General features: G+C 40.5%; 1 pseudogene; it reads left to right on the top strand.

Annotated features, from left to right (window-relative positions):
- Positions 1 to 7,296: 7,296 nt before the first annotated feature.
- On the top strand, positions 7,297 to 9,879 carry LOC112606979 (annotated as a pseudogene).
- Positions 9,880 to 17,373: the final 7,494 nt, after the last annotated feature.

Here is a 17,373-nt window from a genome sequence, read left to right as displayed (position 1 = left end):
GGTGTGCGCCACCACTCCCAGGTAATTTTTGTGTTTTTAGTATAGACCGGGTTTCATCATGTTGGCCAGGCTGGTCTCAAACTCCTGACCTCAAGTGATCCACCCACCTCGGCCTCCCAAAGTGCTGGGATTACAGGTGTGAGCCATTGCACCCAGCTCTAATTTATTCTAACTACTTTTTTTGTACCCATTAACCATTCCCCACCCCCACATCCTCCCCCACTTCACCACTACCCTTCTCGGGCTGTGGTAACCATCTTTCTACTCTCTATTTCCGTGAATTCAATTGTTTTAATTTTTAGTTCCCGCAGATAAGTGAGAACAGGTGATGTTTATCATTCTGTGCCTGACTTACTTAACGTAATGACCTCCAGTTCCATCTCAGTTGTTAGGTATGACAGGATCTCATCCTTTTTTGTAGCTGAATAGTACTCCACGATGTATAGTACCATAGCTTCTTTATCCACTCATCTGTTGATGGACACTTAGGTTGCTTCAAAATCTTAGCTACTGTGAACAGTGCTGCAATAAATATGGGAGTGCAGATACCTCACTGATATACTGATTTCCTGTCTTTCGGGTATACACCTAGGAGTGGGGTTGCTGGATTATATGGTAGCTCTATTTTTAGTTTTTTGAGGAAACTCCACACTGTTTTTTGTAGTGGTTGTGCTAATTTACATTCCCACCAAGAGTATATGAGAATTCCCTTTTCTCCACATCCTTGCCAGCATGTGATTGTACGGCTTATCTTTTAACTTGGCTTATAGAGTCCTGCTTTTACAGACATTTCACATTTTTATCTAGTCCAAAATGCACACTCTTTTTATTTGTAACAAGACTGACCTACCACCTGACACCAAATGAAGGCAAGACCAGTCAACTCCAATCATTCTAGTGATCTCCAGGCTATTGGCAAATAAGGCATTCAGCACAAGTGTTCTTTTAATTGGGACATGCTGTGAATAATTAGCATGGCCAGTCCCTATCAGGTGTCAGAGCGCTCTTCTTGCCTTCTGGAAGGAGTTCGGATGAGGAGTCATCTCCTGCTGGCTCCGCTCCTCATGGTGTGCCCTTGGTAGAGACCTGGCTTCCAGCTCTACCACTAATTCCATTTAAACCCCAGTTTCCTGATTTGTAAAAAAGAATAATGCTGCTTCACAGCGCTGTTGGATGCACACTGGAGAGGGGTAAAAATGCTTTGCAAGATAACAGATAAAATCAAAATACTATTACTAACCTCTGTGGGCTTCATCATTCATACGTGTAGAATAAGAGGGATAGAACTAGGTATTAACAGCCCCTTTCAGTTCTATAATAGCCTGTGATTCTGTGACTAGGGGTAAAAACAGATCCTCCAAGTAAGATGGGGTAGCAGGTGGCCTCTAGCAGTTATGGGGCTCTTGGTAAGGCCACCTACTGGAAGAAATATTACAAGGCAAATAAGAGAATGCAATATCCCTGCCTTCCTCTCTTCATCACTTCTCCCATCCTTCCCTGCTTTCATCTGCTTCTCCCTTCTGTCTTCCTTTCTTCTATTCTTCTTGGAACACTCCTTCCCCCTTTACTGGCTCACTTCTATTTATTCTTCAGATATTCTTTGTTTTTTTTTTTTTCCTGGGAAGCATCCTCTAGGAGGCTTTTCCTGATCCACCAAATTTTATGTAGTGGTGTCCTTCCTATGTGCTTCCATGATGTCCTCATAACCTCCACCATTGCACTTACTCACTTGTTTTAATTGTCTGCAATCATAAAATTTAAGCTTGGGGAATAGAGAGGGCTCATATCTTGTTCACTGCTGTATCCCCAGAGCCTGTTTCAGTGTTGGGAATAAAGCAGGGTGCTCAGATCCTGTTGGATGAAGGAGTAAATATACAGGAACTATGCTAGGCAGCATGAGTACAGAGATGAATAAGACTTGTCCTTAGCTATGAAGGAACTAAAGGTCTTGAAGGGAGGAGGGACATGCAATCAAGTAACTGCAATACTGTATTATGAGAACAAGCAACAGAAATCTGTTCAAAAGCACAGCTTTATGGAGTGAGAAGTGTTTGGACAGGTCGAAGAAAGCACTATGAGAAACAGATGAGCTGGATTTTAAAAAATGATCAGGATGTGTCAATCTGAGTAAAGTAAGGGGCATGCCAGACAGAGAAGCAGCTCACTTATTTAATAATTCAAAAAATGTTTAGTGAGCTTCTACATTGCTCCAAGTACTGTTGTAGGTGCTGAGGGTACAACAGATACAAAGGGAATCCGCCCTGGTGGAGCCCCTCCTCACCTCCTGCAGAGGTTCTCTTTCTGTAGTGACCCCTGTCATCCTGGGCCTCTACAGCTCTTCTGAGAATGTTGGTATTGAATGCATATGAAGTCCTATGGAGTATCTGGCATGCCTCTCTTTGATCCAGAAAAACAGGGTCCTGGCTGTTTTTGTGCTAAGGGAGACGTGAAGGGTTTTTTTCTCAATGTTTTGATCAAAGGCACACAGCTGTTACACGAGAACGCCTTGGAAATGTAATCTGACTGCCCCAAAGCACCAGCTGGCTTCACCATCTGTCTCAGGCCACAATTTGACTGAGGACTGTCTTTGGCTGAACACCCCTTGTATGGGTCAAATACTAACACTGGCATTTGCCAGGGGAAATAACAAAGTAAGGAAAAATAAAAGTGGAATAAAGGCTGGAGAAAGTCTCATAAATCAACCCACACCATTATGCAGAGCTTTTATGGAGAAATCAGTAGACAGAAATCCAGAGTTACATAGAGGTGAAAGTTAAATCATTCAAGGGGCCCTTTTATGGCAAAACTGAATTTCCACTTCCAGCAAGTTTTTGACTGATTCATACGGAATGATAGAAAGGAAATGAACTTCTTTCCTGTTTGTGTTCTGCTTACTTATCTAAGTCAACTTGGAATTTTGTTTCTGAGACAGGGTTTACTTTGTCGCAGAGGCTGTAGTGCGGTGGCATGACCTTGGCTCACTGTAACCTCTGCCTCCCAGGTTCAAGCAATTCTCATGCCTCAGCCTTTCTAATAGCTGGGATTACAGGCACCTGCCACCACGCCTGGATAATTTTTGTATTTTTAGTAGAGATGGGGTTTTACCACGTTGGCCAGGCTCGTCTTGAACTCCTGGCTTCAAGTGATCCACCCGCCTCGGCCTCCCAAAGTGCTGGAATTACAGGTGTGAGCCACTGCTACTGGTTAATTTGGCATTTTAAACAAACCTTCTCCAGGTGAGTGGCTGTAGGGACTAAAGTAAGATTTACAACTTTAAAGAGAGAAAGCGAGAAGAAAGAAGGGGAGTTGAGAATATATTTTATCATTTAAAAATATTGGATGGGCCGGGCACAATGGCTCATGCCTGTAATCCCAGCACTTTGGGAGGCCAAGGCAGGTGGATCACCTGAGGTCAGGAGTTTGAGACCAGCCTGGCCAACATGGTGAAAACCCATCTCTACTAAAAATACAGCAATTAGCCGGGCATGGTGGCAGCGCACGTAATCCCAGCTACTTGGGAGGCTGAGGCTGAGGAGTCGCTTGAACCCAGCAGGTGGAGGTTGCAGTGACTGGAGATCGTGCCACTGCACTCCAGCCTGGGTGACAAGAGTGAAACTCCATCTTAAAAAAAAGAAAAATTGGATGGAGGTGACAAGATGGCCAACAGATGCAGCCAGGGAGCATCTCCCAGTGAGAGAGACCAAAATATTGAGTAAACCAACATCCTTAGGATGGATCTTTAGAGAGAACACAGAGTAATAGAGAGGTGAGGCAGATACTGAGGCTGACGAGGGAGGAAGCTGGGAACCCTGCACAGGATTGCAGAGCACCAGGACTGGTTCCCAGGCCTGAATAGCTCCTAAGGAAGGCTGAGTGAAGTGATGGCGGGGTAACACACTCTCACCATGGACCTCTCAGATATTAGCTACAAGAAGTCCCATGACTCCCACAGATGTTTGAATTGCCAAGGGAACCTGCCTGGAGAGTAGGCAGAAACAGCGCTCCAGGCTGTGCAGAGCCAAGGAGGTTTTGCACATGGGGCAACTGCAGCAAAATGTGGCCACAGGCACCCATCCCACAAGATTCTCTGTCTTCCTCTGAGTAGCTCTAACCTTGGCTGGCTGCTGGGCGAGGAGAGAGTGGGGCCATCCTTTCTGTGGGACCGGGGCACGTCTGTTCTGCATCTCCTCTGTCCCCTGGCCCCTCCCAAGGCCCTGCCTTGCCACTCCTGCAAGAGCAGGTATACAGCACAGCCTCCACTGCCCAGGCAGAGTGCTTTCTTTGCTGGCCGAGAGCACTCCAGCTTCCCCAGCACAACCAGGGGCCAACGCAGAGGACAAAGCCGCAGGCCAGATCCCAATGCCCCTGGGTTGCAGCACATAGCTCAGAAGTGGCAGGCTGAGATCTGTGGCCAGTGATTAAGTGGGAGAGGAGCCTGCACACTCAGAACACTGAGAGGAGTAAAAGAGGGTTCCTGGACAGTGCAGGAGTGGGGTATGCCTCCCTCCAAAGTGCCAGTGTAGGAAGGGTGAGGCCTGTCTGGCAGCCAAAGCCTCTGCCTGAAGGAGCCCTGTGGCCTGGAACACCTAGCGAAGGCAACGTTGGCATGGTGCCAGTGTTAGGAGGGAGCTCCCCTAAGGCAGGGGAATGGACCTAGTGGGGAAGTCATCTCTCTTCCCTCCCCACCACAGAGCACTGCAGTAAACCCACTGAAATACGGAAGAGCTACTCAGCTAAATAAGAGCTTATCTGTTGGCCATTACTCTTAAGCACCGTCTACTGGATGACAGCCCAAGTTACAACATCAAAAATATTCTTCCAATATACATCATCTGTGAAACACAGGGCAAGAATCTAGCCACAAATAAAGATCTTGCACAGAGTCTTGGCTCTCTGAAAACACCCAGAAACAAAGCTGATTGACTATACTCAACTTACACCACAGAACCCTCAAGGGAAATGAAGTATATAAAAACAACATCCAAATGACAACAAATCCAAAAAGACAAAGGAACACCAGTCCTCTTAGATGAGATAGACTCAGCAATAAGAACTCTGGCATTCCAAAAAGTTATAATGTCCCCTTACCTCCAAATGAGTGTATTAGCTCTCCAGCAATGGTTCCTAATCAGAGTGAAATGACTGAAATGACAGACATAGAATTCAGAATCTGGATGGCAAGGAAGCTCATTAAGGTTCAGGAGAAAGTTGAAATCCAATCCAAGGAATTCAAGGAATCTAGTAAAATAACACAATAGATGAAAGACGAAATAGCCATTTTAAGAAAGAACTAAACTGAACTTCTGGAATTAAAAAATTCACCACAAGAATTCCATAATACCATTAGCATTAACAACAGAATAGACTAAGCTGAAGAATCTCAGAGCATGAAGATCAGTTCTTCAAATCAACTCAGTCAGACAAAAATTAAAAATAAAAAGAACAATTTAAGAAAATGAACAAAATATCCAAGAAATATGGGATTTTGTAGAGACCAAATCTATGACTCATTGACATTCCTGAGAAGGAAGAAGAGAGAGTAAGCAACTTAGAAAACACATTAGAGGATGTAATCCACAAAAATGTCTCCAATCCCACTAGAGAGATTGCAAATACAACAAATACAGAGAACCACTGTGAGATACTATACAAGGTGACCAGCCCCAAGACACAAGGTCAACATGAAAAAAAAATCTTAAAGGCAGCTAGAGAAAAGGGTCAGGTCACTTACAAAGGGAACTCCATCAGGCTAGCAGTGGATCTCTCAGCAGAAATCTTACAACCAGAAAGGATTGGGGACCTAATTGCAGTATCCTTAAAAAAAAAAAAAAAAAAAAGCATCTCCAACCAAGAATTTTGTATCCTGCCAAACTAAGCTTCATAAACAAAGGAGAAATAAAGTCCTTTTCAGACAAGCAAACACAAAGGGAATTCATTACTGCTAGACCAGGCCTATAAGAAGTCTTTAAGGGAGTGCTAATCATGGAAACAAAAGAACAATACCTGCTACCACAGAAATACTTAAGCTCGTAGTCCGTCAACACTATGAATCAACTACACAATCAAGTATACAAAACAACCAGCTAACAACATGATGACAGTATCAAAATCTCACATATCAGTATTAACCTTGAATGTAAACGATCTGAACACTCCACTTAAAAGGCATAGAGTAGCAAGTTAGATAAAAAGACAGCATCCAATTATCTTTCATCTTCAAGAGACTCATCTCACACATAATGATACCCACAAGCTCAAAGTAAAGGGCAGGAGAAAGATCTATCATGCACATGGAAAACAAAAGAAGGTAAGAGTTGCTATTCTTACATGAGATGAAACAGACTCTAAACCAACAATAGTCAAGAGGACAAAGAAGGGCATTACATAATAATAAAGGGTTCATTTGAACAAGAAGGCTTAATTATTCTAAATATATATGCACCCACTATTGGAACATCCAGATTCATAAAACAAGTTCTTGACCTATGAAAAGGATTAGAGAGCCACACAATAATAGTGGGAGACTTCAACACCTTACTGACAGTGTTAGATCATGTGGCAGAAAACTAACAAATTCTGGACTTACACTTGACACTCAACCAATTGGACCTAAATAGACATCTACAGAATACTCCACCCAACAGCTACAGAACATACATTCTTCTCATCTGCACACAAAACATATTCTAAGTTTGACCACATGCTCAACCATAAAGCAAGTCTCAATAAATTAAAAAATATCAAAATCATACTAAGCACATTTTAGGACCACAGGGCAATAAAAATAGAAATCAATACCAGGAAGATATCTCAAAACCACACAATTGCCTGGAAATGAAGCAACTTGCTCCTGAATGACTTTTGGGTGTACAGTGAAATCAAGACACAAATCAAAAAAATTCTTTTAAATCAATAAAAGTAGAGACCCAACATACCAAAATCTTTTGGATGCAGCTAAAGCAGTGTTGAGAGTGAAGTATATAGGGCCAAGCACCTACATCAAGAAGTTAGAAAATCTCAAATTAACAATCTAACATTTCATCTAAAGGAACTAGAAAAAAGAGGATAAATCAACCCAAAATCTAGCCGAAGAAAAGAAATAAGTAAAATCAGAGAACTCAATGAAATTGAAATGTGAAAATCCATACAAAAGGTCAATGTAGGAGAGCAAGCGCCGGGCATCTCAGGTGCGCTCCTTGGGCCTCCAGTGCCCGCTTCTTGGGCAGCAGGGGCTCTTCCACCCTGCTGCAGGCAGAGGTGCTGGATCTGGATGAGGATGACTTGGAGGTGTTCAGTAATGCTGCCTCATTGATGGACATGAATTCCTTCAGCACTATGATGCCAACATCCCCTTTATCAATGATAAACCAAATCAAGTTTGAAGATGAACAAGATTTAAAGGAATTCTTCATCATAGTTGATGAACCTGAAAGTCATGTTACTACAATAGAAACTCTCATCACGTATACAATTATTACTAAGACATCTTGTGCAGAATTTGACTCCAGTGAATTTAAAGTTAGGAGATGGTATCAAGATTTCCTTTGGTCAAAGGGAAAACTTTAAGAAGCACACCCCACTCTGATTATTCCACTATTGCCAGAAAAATTTATAGTAAAAGGAATGGTGGAACGCTTTAATGATGAGTTCATTGAGACACACAGGAAGGCTTTACATAAATTTTTGAGCGAATTGCTGATCATCCAACTTTAACATTTAATGAAGTCTTCAAAATTTTTCTCACTGCACAAGCTTGGGAACTCTCTTCTCACAAGAAGCAGGGTCCTGGATTGCTAAGCAGGATAGGGCCAACAGTCAGAGCTGTTGCATCCTCAATGAGAGGAATTAAAAAAACACCCAAAAATCTAATTAAACTAAAGAGCTTCTGCACAGCAAAAGAAACTACCATCAGAGTGAACAGGCAACCTACATAATGGGAGAAAATTTTTGCAATCTACCCATCTGACAAAGGGCTAATATCCAGAATCTACAAATAACTTAAAATTACAAGAAAAAATCAAACAACCCCATCAAAAAGTGGGTGAAGGATATAAACAGACACTTCTCAAAAGAAGACATTTATGCAGCCAACAGACACATGAAAACATGCTCATCATCATTGATCATCAGAGAAATGCAAATCAAAACCACAGTGAGATACCATCTCACACCAGTTAGAATGGCAATCATTAAAAAGTCAGGAAACACCAGGTGCTGGAGAGGATGTGGAAAAATAGGAACACTTTTACTCTGTTGGTGGGAGTGTAAACTAGTCCAACCATTGTGGAAGACAGTGTGGCGATTCCTCAAATATGTAGAACTAGAAATACCATTTGACCCAGTGATCCCATTACTGGGTATATACCCAAAGGATTATAAATCATGTTACTTTAAAGATACATGCACATGTATGTTTATTGCAGCACTATTCACAATAGCAAAGACTTGCAACCAACCCAAATGTCTATCAGTGATAGACTGGATTAAGAAAATGTGGCATATATACACCATGGAATACTATGCAGCCATAAAAAAGGATGAGTTCATGTCCTTTGTAGGGACATGGATGAAGCTGGAAACCATCATTCTGAGCAAACTATCACAAGGACAGAAAACCAAACACTGCATATTCTCACTCATAGGTGGGAACTGAACAATGAGAACACTTGGACACAGGGCGGGGAACATCACAGGGTGGGGAATATCACACACAGGGGCCTGTTGTGGGGTGGGAGGAGCGGGGAGGGATAGCGTTAAGAGAAATACCTAACGTAAATGACGAGTTAATGGGTGCAGCACACCAACATGGCACATGTATACATATGTGACAAACGTGCACGTTGTGCACATGTACTCTAGAACTTAAAGTATAAAAAACAAACAAAAATTAACCTTAAATGTAAATGGGCTAAAAGCCCCAATTATTTATTTTTTATTTTTAAATTTTATTTTATTTATTTATTTTTTGAGACAGAGTCTCACTCTGTTGCCCAGGCTGGAGTGCAGTGGTGCGATCTCAGCTCACTGCAAGCTCTGCCTCCCAGGTTCATGCCATTCTCCTGCCTCAGCCTCCCAAGTAGCTAATTTTTTTTTTTTTTGTATTTTTAGTAGAGACGGGGTTTCACCAAGTTAGCCAGGATGGTCTCGATCTCCTGACCTCGTGATCCGCCCTCCTCAGCCTCCCAAAGTGCTGGGATTACAGGTGTGAGCCACTGTACCCAGCTAAAAGCCCCAATTAAAAGACCAAAAACAAACAAACAAACAAAAAACCACCCGGGAGAGTTCATGGAAATGTTTAACTCTTAAAATTTTTAGCCAGAAAACAAATTTGATAGATAAAATATCTCAGAATTTTCAAGGAAGGGAATATTTTGATGAAATGAAAGAATATGGTCCAATTCATATTCTTTGGTCAGTGTCAGAAGAGGATCTGGTTGATAATCTAAAAGATGTTGTCAGCTGCATTGACAGATGCTGTAAGGCCACTGAAAAACGGATGTTTGGACTCTCAGAGGCCCTGCTTCCTGTTGTACATGAGTACGTGCTTTATAGTGAAATGTTAGTGGGTGTTATGAAAAGAAGAGACCAAACACAAGCAGAACTGGATCCCAAAGTTGAAGCTTTGACCTATAAAAAGGCAGATAGTGATCTGCTTACAGAGGAGATTGGAAAACTTGAAGATGAAGTGGAATATGCTAATAATGCCCTGAAAGCATAATGGGAAAGACGGCAACAAAATATTCAAAATGATATCAAGTTAGCATTTACAGATATGGCTGAGGAGAGTATCCACTATTATGAACAGTGCCTTGCTACATGGGAACCATTCCTTACATCACCAACCTCCACTTGGAAGACGCCTCTGAAGATAAACCTTAATTCCACTGAGGATTTCTGTTTAATCTTTGGGAGACAGCATTTATCAACCAAAGTTATTCTTTCTGGATCTGCCATGTCCTTTGTCAAGTGCATGAAAAATGTTTTATACTATCTGGAAAAACCAACAACTTGAAACCTCAGGTACTCCAGTCCATTGATATGAATTTGAAGATATATCTATATATCTATTTGTATGGATAAACATCTATACATATATATGTAGATACAGAGAGAGAGATTTAGCTGGGTTTTAATTATGTTCTTAAATTTGTATGCCAATAACTGTATATAGATTTTTTTGTTAAATATTTGACTGTGGAACATGATATTTTAAATATGTTGTAAAGACTCAGTTTAATAAAATGTTTAATATGAAAAAAAGATCAAGGTAACCACAAGTTGGTGCCTTGAAATAATAAACAAGATCAATAGACCACTACCTAGATTAACAAAGAAAAAAGAGAGAAGATGCTAATAATCACAATCAGAAATGACAAATGTGACATTCAGCTGATCCCACAGAAACACAAAAGACCCTCAGAGACTATTAGGAAAGCCTTTATGCACAAAAATTAGAAAATCTATAGGAAATGGATAAATTCCTATGAACACACAAGCTCCCAAGATTGGTCCAGGAAGACAAAGAAAACCTGAATAGACCACTAATGAGTCCTGAGGTTGAATCAGTAATAAAATCCTACCAACAAAAAAAGCCCTGGATCAGATAGATTGACAGCCAAATTCTGCCAGACATACAAGTAAGACCTGGTACCAACCCTACTGAAAATATTCCAAAACATCGAGGAAGAGGAGCTCCTTCCTAACTCATCTATGATGCCAGCATCTTGATACCAAAACCTGGCAGAGACACGTGAAAAAACAAAACTTTAGGCCAATATCCCTGATAAACATAGACGCAACAATCCTCAACAAAACATTAGCAAACTGAATCCAGCAGCACATCAAAAAGTTCATTTATCATGATCAAGTAGGCTTTATTCCTGGGATGCAAAGTTGATGCAAAATACACAAATCAATATACATGATCTGCCACATAACCATAACTAAAAACAAAAACCATATGATCATCTCAATAGATACAGAGAAAGCTTTTGAAATAATACAACATCCTTTTATGGTACTAACCCTCAACAAACTAGGCAGCAAAGGAACATATCTCAAAATAATAAGAGCCATCTATGACAAACTCACCCTCAACCTTATACTGAATGGGCAAATACTGGAAACATTCCCCTTGAGAACTGGAACAAGACATGGATGCCCACTCTCGCTACTCTAATTCAACATAGTGCTGGAAGTCCTAACCAAGCAGTCAGGCAAGAGAAAGAAATAAAAAGCATTTAAACAGGAAAAGAAGAAGTCAAACTATCTGTCTTCACTGATGATATGATTCTATACCTAGAAAACCCTTACGACTTTACTAAAAGGCTCCTAGAACTGATAAACGACTTCAGTAAACTTTCAGGATACAAAATCAATGTCAAGAGCGTTCAAGCTCAGAGCGAAATCACGAATGCGATCCCATTTACAATAGCCACAAAAAGAATAAAATACCTAGGGATACAGCTAACCAAAAAGGTGAAAGATCTCTACAAGGAGAACTATAAAACACTGCTGAAAGAAATCAGAGATGGCAAATAAATGGAAAGATATTCCATACTCATGGATTGGAAGAATCAATATGAGTAAGATGGCTATACTGCCCAAAACAATTTGCAGGTTCAACACTATTCATATCAAACTACCAGCATCATTTTTCATAGATTTAGAAAAAACTATGCTGCAATTCATTTGGTACCAGAAAAGAGCCTCAATAGCCTAAGTAGTCCTAAACAAAAGGAACAAAGCAGGAGGCATCCCATATCTGATTTCAAACTCTATTACAAGGCCACAATAACCAAAACAGCATGATAGTGGCACAAAAACAGACACATACACCAATGGAACAGAATAGAGAATCCAGAAATAAGGCCACACACCTACAACCATCTGATCTTCAAAAAAGTGGATAAAAATAAGTAATGGGGAAAGACTCCCTGTTCACTAAATGGTGCTGGGATAACTGGTTATCTATATGCAGAAGAATGAAACTAGACCCCTACCTATCACCATATACAAAAATCAACTCAAGATGAATTAAAGACTAAAAAGTAAGACCTAAAACTATAAAAATCCTAGAAGAAAACCTAGGAAATATCCTTCTTGATATTGGCTTTGATAAAGAATTTATGGCTAAGTCCTTAAAGGCAATTGCAACAAAACCAAAAATTGACAAGTGGGATGTAATTAAATTAAAAAGCTTCTGCACAGCAAAAGAAATTATCAACAGTGGACAACCTACATAATGGGGGAAAATATTGGTGTACTGCATCCAGCAAAGGTCTAATATCCATAACCTATAAGGAACTGAAATGAACAAGCAAAAAACAACACCATTAAAAAGTGGGAAAATGACAGGAACAGGCACTTCTCTTTTTTTTTTTTTAATTTATTTATTATTATTATACTTTAAGTTGTAGGGTACATGTGCATAACGTGCAGGTTTGTAGGAACAGGCACTTCTCAAAAGCAGACATACAAGTGGCCAAAAACATGAAAAAATGCTCATCAACACTAATCATCAGAGAAATGCAAATCAAAACCACAATGAGATTTCATCTCATACCAGTCAGAATGACTTGTTAAAAAGTCAAAAAATAACAGATGTTGGTGAGGCTATGAAGAAAAGAAGACACTTATAAGACCATGTTCTTTGCAGCAACATGGATGCAGCTGGAGGCCATTATCCTAAACGAACTAATGCAGAAACAGAAAGCCAAATACCACATGTTCTCACTTATAAGTGAGAGCTAAACATTGAGTACACGTGGACATAAAGACAGGAACAATAGACACTGGGGTCAATGAGAGGGATGAGAAAGAGAAAGGGAGACAAGAACTGAAAAACTTCTACACTGACTAAACACTTATACGATGCTGGTGGGAATATAAATTAGTCCAGCCAGTGTGGAGAGGAGTTTGGAGATTACTGAAAGAACCAAGAGTTGAACTGCTATTTGACCCAGCAATCCCATTACTGGGTGTATACACAAAGGAAAAACAAATCATTCTATCAAAAGGACACATGCACCCATGTATTCATCACAGCACTATTCACAATAGTAGACATGGAATCAACTCAGGTGTCCATCCATGGTGGACTGGACAAAAAAAAAAGTACATGTATACCACAGAATACTATGCAGCCATAAAAAAGAAAGAGACCATGCTCTTTGCAGCAACATGGATGCAGCTGGCGGCCATTATCCTAAGCAAACTAATGTAGAAACAGAAGGCCAAATACCACATGTTCTCACTTATAAGTGAGAGCTAAACATTGAGTACACGTGGACATAAAGACAGGCACAATAGATGCTGGGGCCAATGAGAGGGATGAGAAAGAGAGAGGGAGACAAGGACTGAAAAGCTACCTATTGGGTACTATGTGTCCTGCCTGGGTCAGCATTACACAGTATGCCCATGTAATAAACCTGCTCGTGTACTCCCTGATTCTAAGAGTTGGAAAATGAGAAGTCTATACACAGCTTTCCTTACATGTTAAGAAGATTTTGTTGTAGTTTTTAAAGTTATATATGCAAGAGTTTAATGAGACTAGTTGCCTTTACAACAAACAACAGCAGGGCTCCACTCACTCCTATCTCTTCCTGTTCCCACCACCTTCATCTTTTTGCAAATTCATTTCATGTTTACTTACATATTTACTTTTGCTCATTCATTTCATGTTTACACTTTTTTTGTTTTTGAGACAGTCTCACTCCGTCGCTCAGGCTGGAGTGCAATGGCACAATCTCAGCTCACTGAAACCTTCACCTCCTGGGCTCAAGCGATTCTCCTGCCTCAGCCTTCTGAGTAGCTGGGCTTACAGGCATGCGCCACCATGCACGGCTAATTTTTTTTGTATTTTTAGTCGAGACAGGGTTTCACCATGTTGGCCAGGCTGGTCTCGACTCCTGACCTCAAATGATCCGTTGGCCTCGACCTCCCAAACTGCTAGGATTACAGGCGTGAGTCACCGTACCCAGCCTACTGAATATTCATTCTTAAAAATCCCCCTTTCAATAAGATACTTCTGCCCTCACATATGCTTGTAGTCTTCCAGTCCAGAAACTCTCTCCAGGAAATAAAACGTGGGTAGGGGGAGGGCAGTTATTGGTTGTGTCAAGGTTGAGGTGGGGGAAGGAATCTTGGGACCAAATAATTTTTTTAGAAGCTCTCTCAACCAGCTCTTATTTTAGCCGCCCGTCTCTTCCTCATCACTGCCACCAATTTGAACAGTATAGGTCAGGGTAGCTGGGCTTTCCCTATTACCAGTTTAAGATTCAGCTGTCTTAGCTTTGCTGAGTCAGTTACACCTTTCTTTGCTACTTTTTCCTTTCAGTTCTTCTTGTTCTTATGACTTTATGCTTTAAAAAAAGTCCCTCTATTGTCATTTTAATATGTATTAGTCCATTCTCACGCTGCCAATAAAGACACACCTGAGACTGGGTAATTTATAAAAAATTAATGGACTCACAGTTCCACACGGCTGGAGAGGCTTTAAAATCATGGTGGAAGGTGAAGGAGGAGCAAAGCACTTCTTAGATGGTGGCAGGAGGGAGAAGAACAAGTGTCTAGCGAAGAGGGAAGCTCCTTATAAAACCATCACATCTCATGAGAACTAACTCACTATCAGGAGAACAGGATGGGGGAAACTGCCCCCATGATTCACTTATCTCCACCTGGTCCCTCCCACGACACGTGGGGATTATGGGAACTACAATTTAAGATGAGATTTGGTGGGAGACACAGCCAAACCGTATCAAGGGATTAAAATTAGAAACATATGTTCAGTCTGCTGCTATTGTTATATTCATCCAGAAGCCCAGAAAACGTTCCAACTATGGGTCAAGAGATACTATTCTTATTACTGAATCTCCAACATCAGTTGAAGCCAGGAAACTAGCAAGAAGATAGCATAAAAGCTCAGATCTTAGACTCTGGAATAACACCTGAGGTTGAACCCTGTGTCTGTCATTTGCTGGGTTTCTGACCTTTTGACATTTCCCTAACCTCTCCCAGCCTCAGTATTTTTCATCTGTACAACAGAGATAATAATGTAGCTAATTAATGAGCTTAAAGTACATACACATATATGATATTCTTACATTGTCTAAATTCTAGAAGACAGTAAATGCTCAATAAGTGGAGGTAACTTGGGTGCCCATGAAAAGACAGTCAGAAAAGGGAAACCGTATAAACAATTCCACGTTATTGAGCACGCATTACAAACCAGGCACTATGCTAGGCACCGGGTATATAATGAAGACAGAACATGTAGAAGGTTAGCCTTCAAGGAGCTTAGAGTGTGGTCACGGAGAAAACAACATATAAGCACAAGCAATATATAATTACAATGTGTGATAAGTGCTATAAAAGAAATGAAAGGGAATAACAAGGGGGAATTCATTTGGATTAGCTGTTGGAAAAAAATCTCTTAACGAGTGAGAATAACACATATGCGGAATCCAGACTAATGCCGAAGTGGATCAATAAAATGCACATGCTTTTTAACCATTCAAAGTAAATTAATATTAACCTGTAATATACAGGTCAAAGGCATTAGAGATGTGACCTTGCTGTCAAGTCATTTAATTTCTCTTGGCCTTAATTTCCTCATCTATAAAATAAAAGTTGGACAAAATAATCTCTCAACTCACAGCTTCTACAAGTTTATGCAAATTTAGGAATGTAAGAACATTATAAACAAAGTTAAAAATCAAGAAAACAGGCTGGCCGTGGTGGCTCATGCCTGTAATCCCAGCACTTTGGGAGGTCGAGGTGGGCGGGTCACTTGAGGTCAGGAGTTTCAGAACAGCCTGGCCAACATGGTTAAACCCTGTTTGTACAAAAAAATACAAAAATTAGCTGGGTGTGGTGGTGCATGCCTATAGTCCCAGCTACTCAGGAGGCTGAGGCAGGAGAATTGCTTGAGCCCGGGAGGTGGAGGTTGTGGTGAGCCAAGATCGTGCCACTACACTTCAGCCTGAGCTCTAGAGCGAGACTTTGATCTTAAAAAAAACAAGAGAACAGATTTTTTCCTTTTAGTCTTCTCTATTATATATTTGTACTGAATTTTTACTGAAGCATAAATATTGTTTAGAAGTGATAAAGCTAGTAGTGAGACATCTTTCCTCCCCCATCAATCTCTTTGCAAGGATAACCCTCACTAATTCAGGCCCGGCATGTCGCTCTTCATTTGTTCTGAGTATATGACATTATGCTCTCAGACACGAAAACCATAAATGTATACAACACTGGAAGATAAGTGACCAAATATTAATCATAGTTAACACTGATATTTTCTGCTTAATTGGTCCTTAACTTTTTCTCCTTTTCCACAATTTGCATATATTACTTTTATAATTAAAAAGTTAATTATTCAAATAAAATAATGTTTACTGTGATGAATAATACAAAAGCATGTTATCTCTTATTGTCAAAGAGAAAAGAGAGCTATCCATTTGATTAAAAATATTGCGTGGAGATAGTTCTAGCTAGTAATTACATTTTGCCTCCACCAAATTATTTGTGAAAATTTATTCGGTTACCTTTTTTTTTTTTTTTTTTGAGACGGAGTCTCGCTCTGTCGCCCAGGCTGGAGTGCAGTGGCCGGATCTCAGCTCACTGCAAGCTCCGCCTCCTGGGTTTACGCCATTCTCCTGCCTCAGCTTCCCGAGTAGAGTAGCTGGGACTACAGGCGCCCGCCACCTCGGCCGGCTAGTTTTTTTGTGTTTTTTAGTAGAGACGGGGTTTCACCGTGTTAGCCAGGGTGGTCTCGATCTCCTGACCTGGTGATCCACCCGTCTCGGCCTCCCAAAGTGCTGGGATTACAGGCTTGAGCCACCGCGCCCGGCCTCGGTTACTTTTTAAAAAAGTGACAGCAAGGCCATGTTTCAATTTCTGATTGCCATGTTTAATATCATAAAAGGAAGTGCTAGCTTTTATCAGCAAGGTATTCCTTTCAGTAATGAGTTCAGGGGCAGATTTCTTTAAAAAGAAACATTTCTCTAACATCTTTCAGTAATTAGTAGAATTGAGAATTTATCAGACTTGGAAGAGGGATGGTGGATCTCCATTCTTGTCTAATGTTTTTAATCTTCTTAATATCTTGGTTTTATTGCTTTTTAGGGATTATAAAAAGATTGGTAGGATCTAGCATCTATCTATCTATCTATCTATCTATCTATCTATCTATCAATCATCTATCTATCTTCTCATTAAATGATCCATTTTGGATTCATCTATCATCAAATTATGGCAGAACTATGCTAATTCTTTGAGAAGTTCAGGTAGAATTTCATGATGTCATCTTGTTAATGAAACTTCAAGAGATTGGGGATGTTTCACGAATGATGTAGATGGGATCAATGGCTG

Source organism: Theropithecus gelada, chromosome 14 (assembly GCF_003255815.1).
Source record: "Theropithecus gelada isolate Dixy chromosome 14, Tgel_1.0, whole genome shotgun sequence".
NCBI classification, from domain to species: domain Eukaryota; kingdom Metazoa; phylum Chordata; class Mammalia; order Primates; family Cercopithecidae; genus Theropithecus; species Theropithecus gelada.
The sequence above is the reverse complement of the archived record's forward strand: the minus strand, read 5'-3'. Positions and strand labels throughout refer to the sequence as shown.